This window comes from Choloepus didactylus, chromosome 6 (assembly GCF_015220235.1).
Source record: "Choloepus didactylus isolate mChoDid1 chromosome 6, mChoDid1.pri, whole genome shotgun sequence".
Taxonomy (NCBI): Eukaryota; Metazoa; Chordata; class Mammalia; order Pilosa; family Megalonychidae; genus Choloepus; species Choloepus didactylus.
In genome coordinates, this window is record NC_051312.1 from 16,437,294 (window position 1) to 16,446,198 (window position 8,905).

At 35.1% G+C, this 8,905-nt stretch overlaps 1 pseudogene; it reads left to right on the top strand.

Moving 5' to 3' along the window:
* The first annotated feature begins 4,971 nt into the window (after window positions 1-4,971).
* Window positions 4,972-5,905, top strand: LOC119538152 (annotated as a pseudogene).
* The last annotated feature ends 3,000 nt before the right edge of the window (window positions 5,906-8,905 follow it).

Genomic DNA, 8,905 nt, shown 5'->3' on the forward strand with positions numbered 1-8,905 from the left:
AATGAGGCTAAAGAATGTGGTTTGGTTGTTTATTATGGGCACAATGTTTAACTAAGTTGAACTTAAGTGTTTGGAAATGGATAGAAATGATGTTAGCATGTTATTGTGAGAATAACTAACAGTGCTGAATGGTGTGTGAATGTGGTGGAAAGGGGAAGCTTAGAGTCACATATGTCACGGAAGGAAAGTTGGAGGTTAAAATATGGGAATGCATAACAGTGAATCTTGTGGTGGACAATGCCTGTGATTAACTATACGAATATTAGAAATCTCTCTCATGAACTAGAACAAATATATGACACTATAACTAGAAGTGAATAATAGAGGGGTATACAGAGAAAAATATAACTATTGCACACCATGCACTACAGTTAGTAGTACTTTAATAATCTTTCATCAGCAGTAACAAATGAACTCTACAAATACTATGAGTCAGTAATGGAGAGGAAGTGTTTAGGGATATGGCAGGATTTGAGTTTTCTTTTCTGTTTTTATTTCTTTTCTGGAGTAGTGAATATGTTCTAAAAATTGAAAACAAATTAATTTTGGTGATGGATGCACAGCTCTATAATGGTACCACAGGCAATTGATTGTGCACATTGGATGATTGTATGGTACATGAACAATCTCAAGAAAATTTAATTTAAAAAAAATAGGGACAAATAATATTTTAAAAGTAAAGAGCACTTAAGACAAGAATTCAACTTTAACACATTTTACTAAGGAGCACTTAAGGTAAAAGGAACAAGTTTACAATGTAAAAATTAATTGATACATTACCTATTGCTCCAGACATAGCTATACATGAGGTCAAAAAGCTCTGCCTTGTCTGAGTTACAGAAAATTTATAGCATCTTGATATAGAGTACTTTAATTAAGTCATATTCTATTTTTACATTAAACGATGCTTCATGAACATGAATGACTCACAAAGCAAAGCATCTTGATCCATGAGTGGTCCAAGATCCACAACATTGTTAGAGACTTAGCCTTGAATGTCTGTAAAGCTCTACTGATAATACTTTACTAATAAAGCTATGACTTCTGTAAGAGCAATATAACATACTTTTACTTATATAAAGTCTAAAAATTAGAAAAGAGATTACTATTATTTATCTCTAACTTGTTAATACAGCTCTCATTTTATTTTATGATTAGTTTAGCCATTATATTGATAAACATCCATTTGATTAGGACTGTATTCAACCTTGCTACATTATTTATGACTTATCTATGATCAAAGAAACAGCTGCAGCCCCATCCTGTTTTCACAGAGGACTAGATGCTTACATGTTATCTATATCCAAGAAGGTTGAGAGGGCCTTTTTGCTTTCCTGAAAATATTCACAGCTTTTTAAACTATTTAGCTTCTCCTCCAGCATAATTTTCTAATATAGGACTTGAAGGATATGAAAAATCTGTCCCAGTTATTTTAGTAAGGCCTTTCCACTTTTTATGATTTGGAAATTGTACTTGAGTGTTTTTAGGTAAAAGTTCTGTTAAATATGCTTCTATATCTGAAGGAATAACTGGTTCTTCACTATCAGAACAGAAAACATCATGTAGTATACAAGAGCAGCATAGAGAGGAGTCAGTGTCCTCATTATCATATTCCTCAGTAGAGATATTATCCTGTGATACTATGCATACGTGCTTTGTAAGCATTAGCCAATTTAATTCTATGTGTGCTGCTCTATGAATTACCCACTAACTTGAGCTAGATGTTACATTGCTGAAGGTCACACAAACAGCAAGTGAAAGAGCCAGAGTTCAACCTAGTTTGGCTGATTCCGAAGTCCATGGTAGAAACTGTGTTTTGGTGTCTCTGGAATAAATATGTTTATTGCCTTCCTTAGTTACTTGATTTCCTCACTTAGGCAAAGGAAATAATACCATATCTATTACAGAGCCTGCTGTGATGACTCAATCAAGTAAGGTTTTTGAGAAAATATTTGTATGTACCTATCTAAAATGAAAGTGTTTTGTAAGCTGGGAAGTGTACTTATACACAATTTATTATTATCAAGCTAAATCACCAGCTAGCAGTTTCATCTTGGGTAAATCCCTTAGCTTCTCGGGCTTCAGGTTCCTCACCTGAAAACTGAGGGTTTGGGACTAGAAGAACTCTAGGTATTTCCAGGTCAAATGATTCCAAGGCTAACAATGAAATGTTTAAATCATGAGATCATGATAGGACTAGGAGAGGCGATGAAAGAATTCAGCAGGGACATGGCAAAATGTGGCATGTAATAAGCAGGGACAAAAACTCCATGACAACCATGGCACCAGAAAGCAATTAATTACCTGGAGCATTCTCCCCTTCTAATTGCTATTCTCTTTTCACCTCTGCCCTTAAACAGGCATTTAATAAGATTCCCAGATGTGGGAAACCCTCTGTCTGGAACATGTGGTGCAACAGGGCCCTCCTGGAAAATTCCATTGGAGAAGAAATAAGAAATTTTATCTTGACAAGAACTCTGTAAATTATGGAATCTTCATCAAACTCAAAAGGCAGGTCCTAGAGAGCCAGTGGATTGTGAACTATCTCAATATCAGTGTAATATTTTCAGTAGGAATAAAGTGGAGCATGGTTTATGGAATGCAATATTCCATTCATCTATTTTTGTTGAACCCTCACTTCCACACTCTCTGCTTAGGACTCTTCCTCTTGTCTTATGCTCCTTACTCACATTCACTAAAAAAATTATTAGCTTTCAACATTTTGATGAAAGATTAAACTCAAATGTAAAATTTCAGGTATTATTAGAGATTGCAGTGTGGTGGGGATTGAATTCTAATTTGAAATTTCTTAAGAATATGACTTTGAACTCTATTATCTTCTTTTTTTTACCATGTAAAATGGGTATTCAGGAGCATCTAGAATTAAATGAGACAATGACAGTAAAGCCTGATGTTTAGTTTCCTCAACTCAAATTCCTTGATGATTTGGTTTTGAAATAATAATTTGATTTTCATTTAAACATACAGCATTGATTGATAATTTCTTAGCAGGAGACAAACTGAGTCACTCTATAATGATATAACAATTAAGCAGATATATTTCTATTATGTCTTTTAAAGTTCTTCAAATATCTCTCCATAGTTATCTTTGAAGCCTCGGGTGTCTGGAGACAATACACTGGGGAACCCAGATATCAGTCACCCACTCCAAGCAAAGGTAGTGCTGGTTTCCTGTCAATTTTAAGCTTCTTTTACTTGCTGTGTTTATTTCAATTAGAAACATTCCTTAGAAACATTCCTTCTGTTTCATTACCTAATTTTGTACCCAGCACATCCTAGGAAACTGACCCCATCCCTCTTAGAACAGGATTGCATAGGGTTTTGATTAGCTAGAGACACTATTTAAAAGTCAGTCACCTTTTGTTCTCCAAATTGTCTGGTGAAACATGCCAAGAAACTAATCAAAGAGAGTGAGCATATGCAGCTTTTTTTCTTCTTTCTCTTGTCTACAAAATTTTAACAGAAATTCTCAGGACAAATTTCATCAGGAGTGAGAATAACAATGCACAACTCCTCACTCTTCTGGGAATGGTTGATTACATAGATTACATATAATTATGGCTTCCTCTGCCACTGAAATGTATGAAAAAATGCAGAATTTTAGTGCAACAGATTGGTCAATAGTTAGACATATTTTCACTTAATTGACCAAGTATTGTATCTTTTGGAATATTTGGGAACTGAAATATTTCTGTGGCCCTAGCTGTGTGTCAAGGACCATTGCAATTTGATACTGGTTGTTCATTGGCTCAGTTTACCTGAATTCAATCAAACTATATGGAAAATGCTCCATATGGTTTGTATCTTTTCAGACCTGGATGGTTTGTCTTGCATTAAAACAAGGTCCAAATCTATACCTGCTTTAAAAGAATGCTACACTATTTATAGGGTTGATGATTTTTCAGGAATTTTCCCAAATTAACCCATTAAATTCTGAAACCACTATCATACCTAACCATAGGTATAACAATAGGTCTTGGCCATAACAGACAATCAATGGTAAAGATACCCAACATTGAACAGTTGCTATGCACTGAAATGTGTGCTGAGCACTTGCATAATTTCCTTTTATAATTATCCAGTAACCTTGTTTTCACAGACTCTTATTGTCCTTACATTATTGTGAGTAAATCAGAATTTAGTGTGTTTCAGCCACTAGAAAAAATTCATAAAGAGAGAGGATATCAGAAAGAAAAAATTCAAAATGCAAACCCTTAACCAGAGGACCATGCTGTTTTCCAATAGGCAAAATACCCTACGTTGTGACTACAGTTTGGGCCCATATTGAAGTGTTCTTACCCCTTTGGAATGCTTCACATAGGGCTTCCGTAGAGGGCTGATTCCATAAGTTTATTGGATACACATGCTTCTGCCCTACAAAAAAAAAAATCACTATTAAAAATTATGTTCTTTTTCAGGCTTGTTTGAAGACATATTAAATACACTTGCAAAATGGTTTGAAAAATTATTGCAGGGGGAATATAATTATTCTTAAGAATAAAAGAAGAATTTTTTTTAAAAACTTGATGACAGTCTAGAACAGAAGATTTATTTCAAATTTATTCTAGGGAGAAGCCACTAATACTTTTATTATTATAAAATCACAGTTATATGATAAATTAACAAATGTCTTTAAAAACTTTTAATAAATAAATGATTTCTACCTTGTTTACTGTAAGCACAGCATTTCTAATAGTACATTTTTTTAAACTTCCACTCAATACTTTAAATATCTCTATTAATTCCATAAGACCACATGCATTGATTTAAACCCAAATTACTGAGTAGCTACTTCATGATTACTTTGAGGAAAAAAGATGGGCAGCAAAGGGTTTTGCTAAAAAGGTCAGTAGAGGAAAAGACTGGCACATATGAAAATGATAATATCATTTTGCCTGCCCCAGCAATAAATTCCTTTGTCTCCTTTCTGATTTTAGGATCACTAAGTCAATGATTTGGGAAGGCAATAACACAGAGATAACCCACTTCATCCTCCTGGGATTCTCAGATTTTCCCAGGATCTTAGTGGTGCTCTTTGTTCTATTCTTGCTGATCTACATTACGACTGTGACCTGGAACCTGTGCCTCATCATCTTAATAAGGACGGATTCCCACCTCCACACACCCATGTACTTCTTCCTCAGTCACCTGTCCTTCATAGATATCTGCTATGTTACCTCCACAGCCCCAAATATGCTCTTCAACTTCTTCCAAGAGCAGCAAACTGTCACTATTATGGGCTGCATTGGCCAGTACTTCATCTTTTCAACCATGGATCTGAGCGATTCTTGTCTCCTGACAGCCATGGCTTATGACCGATATGCTGCCATTTGTAAGCCCCTGCTCTATTCATCCATCATGTCTCCCAGCCTCTGTGGTCGGATGGCACTGGGAACCTATTTGGCTGGACTCTCTTGTTCTTTAACCCAATTATTTTCCTTGCTTCAGCTCCACTTCTGTGGGCCTAATGTCATCAACCATTTCTTCTGTGACATGCCTCAATTGTTAAACTTGTCCTGTAGTGACAGTTTTCATACAGATCCTGGTTGCTATATTATCCATGACCTATGGCATAGCAAGTGCTATAATCATCATGATCATTTATGACTACATTGTCATCTCCATCATGAAGATCACTTCAGATAAAGGCAGGTCCAAGGCTTTCAACACCTGTGCTTCTTACCTAACAGCTGTTTCCCTCTTCTATACCTCAAATATGTTTGTTTATTTGAGTTTCAGCTCTGGTGCTTCCCCCAGCTTTGACAGAATTGCTTCATTGTTGTATACTGTGGTGATTCCCATGTTAAATCCCTTGATTTACAGTTTGAGGAACAGGGAAATCAAAGATGCCTTGAAGAAGTTGCAAAAGAGAGGGCACTGCTAAGGTCACACAACCTGATGTTTATGACAGGTTTGACTGGTAAGAATTGATCACCTTAACCCACAAAGTATGCACATGCATGGCAATGAATAAAATTAATAGTGGAAAAAGGAGGCTTAGTTGATACAGATAATATTCCAGTAAGGCCCATCAGTGACAATGATTGTTGTTTGAAGCAAAAAGTTTTTTTGTGGTTTGGTTATGCAATGATAATTAACAAACACACTTTGAAATTAAGAACTAAAAATTTTCTCCAGATTGAAACTGACTAGTCTCAATTCAGACCAATTAAATTCAATTCAACTCAACTCACTAGCTTTGTGATTCTGGGCAAGACACCTGCCCTTAAAGTCTTCAGTTTCCTTATCTATAAAAGGGGTAATATTATATCTACCTTTTTGATCTGTGTAGGGTGATTAAATGAATTGATATTATAAAAAATCCACAGTAGAGTCCCTGGCACGTAAGCACTATATGTATGTTTTGTATTATAATTCATTGACTCTTTACCATATTCAAGCAATTTATAGTGCTTAAATTAAGCTAAGTTCATCCCTGTAACCATTTCACCTATAAGGAAATAGGCCAGAGGAATTTAGAAACTTGCTCAAATTAACTAGCCAGTAAATGAAGGAGTCAAGATTTGAAATGAGAAGCACAGATATCAGAACCTCCTCTCTTAATTTCTTCTTATATACATATACAAGTTACCAAATTACCTCTTAATATTCAACTATGGAATGAATGAAATATACCAATACTTATCAGATGCAGTCAATTCTAAAGTCAATAGCAATCTTATTTTGACAAGAAAAAATAAACAAAGCTATCAATTGAAGAAATTGCAAGAATAGTATTACAAACCATCAGGAAAATAGGAAGAACAAGTAAAAAGCAGATATGTATTGGAAAACAGGAGGAAAAAAATGCCAACTATATTTGACAGATGAATCTTTATGAAAATAGATAAAATAGAAACAATAAAGGCATATTTCAAGAAATTAGAGAACATCCAAATTTGGAGAAAAGACTAAGTACAAGAGAGATTTTAAATATTATAAGAATGCGTCCACAAAGGCAAGAAAATACATAAGAATAAATGGAAGAAATGTGTAATAATTTTCTGGAAAATGTTAACAACATTGACTCAACCACTAGTAAACAATAGTGGACCAATAACCAGAAGATAAACATTTAAGTTATCAAATAAGTTTCTACATATAAAGCTATTGGCCTGAATGGCTTTGGTGGTTTTATGGACAGCACAGGCCAATACGAAAAAAATATTTTAGAACACTGAAAGGGATTAAAAGTTACCAGTGTATTTTAAATTGGCTTTCTTTTATCCAGAAGATTATCCTCTCTATTTCTGTATAAATTCATGAGAAAAAGAAAGTGGGTGGGAAGTTAGCAAATCACCATTCTGATTACACCCAAGGAAACCAAAGCAATCCTGCTCATTAAATTCATTCTGATTTTAAAAAGAGTATCACTCTAGGACCAAGTATTGCAATTATCATCCAGAACAATTATTGAAATTAATATCTCATCACTTGTGAATGTGAAAGTTAAAACCATATATCAAATATCCAAATGTGTGCTTTTATAGCAAGTTAAAATAATAAATCAGAAGCAAGAAAGATTCATTTCTTGAAACCAACTGTGGGTTTATTATTATAAATTGCCCTTATACAATTGATAAATTTAGAAGAAATAAAATAAGTGCAGAGAAGGCATTCAAACACATCCAACACATTCCTAAATCAAAAGCATATTCTTAAATGCCAGAAATTGTGGCAGTGGTCTCCTGCATATAAAAATAGGACTTTCTAATGCCATTGTGAATGACCAGATCCACTGTCCAAAGAGAAAATGGAAAAATGTCTCAACACACGTAGAATAATTAGTGTTTTAAATTCTCTGTTGGTGCTTCTTCCATCAAGAATCTCAGTATACTCCAGACACTCATTCTGCCTCCTGCTGTTGGTCTCATTCTCAGGCTGGTAGCAGGTTCATGCCAGTTGTTCTACAAGTTATTTCCAGACAAGACAATGTGCAAAGGAAGAAAAGACATCATCTCTACCAGTGGTTCTCTCACAAAAACTGTGGCTGGGGCTCTCTCCAAATCAGGGTTCACTGCTCAGGGTAGGCAAATGTACAGACACACCAAATTGCTGAGGAGGAAAAAGAGGCTTCTTTACACCTGAAAAAGGGTAAAATTTCCCAAATCTGCCTCTCCATAGTGATTTTTTTCAGTTGGCTTTTATACACTTTAGAGACAAAAAAAAAAAGATAATCATCTTGGGTAACAAGTAACAGGGGTCTGGAGAACTTCATTAGTTCCTCATCTTTGTTATTTACTACTTCCTTTAGGATTTATGTCTTCTGTGATACCTGGGCATGTGCCTGTAGGCCTGGGGCCAGAGATGTAAAACTTATTCATATCTGGGTGCAGACTTGACATTTGCAAATTACTACTCTGTGTGACTAGGAGCTCACTATCAGAGCTTGCTTACACTTTTATGACTACATTTAAAAGACTACTGCTACAAATGAGGAAATATTTTTCAAATACTGTTCCCTCCTTCCTTCCCCAGCAGGAGTCCATACACATATTAGTGACCAGAATTGGGCCTCATGTTCATTCCCAAACCATTCACTGCCAAAGCCAGTAGGAATGTCATTAGAATCAAGTTCTTCTGAAATAGAACCACCATATCAGATCAGAATTAAATGTCAGCCTTAATAGAAAAATTGGCATGAGTATATTATCAGTGTGATATTATATGATATATGCTTATGTGTTCCAATAAGACTTCTTTCTTATGTAAAGGAGGCTGGATTGTTTTCATCTAAGAAATTCTTTAAGAGCAAAATTGATCCACATGGTCAGAGGAAGGATGCCCATAGATGAGGCATGCACTAAGGTTCATAGTTATTTATCAAGCAACCATATAAGGAAGTCATTGCCAGGCATCATCTCACCCCCAATAAGACACTTGC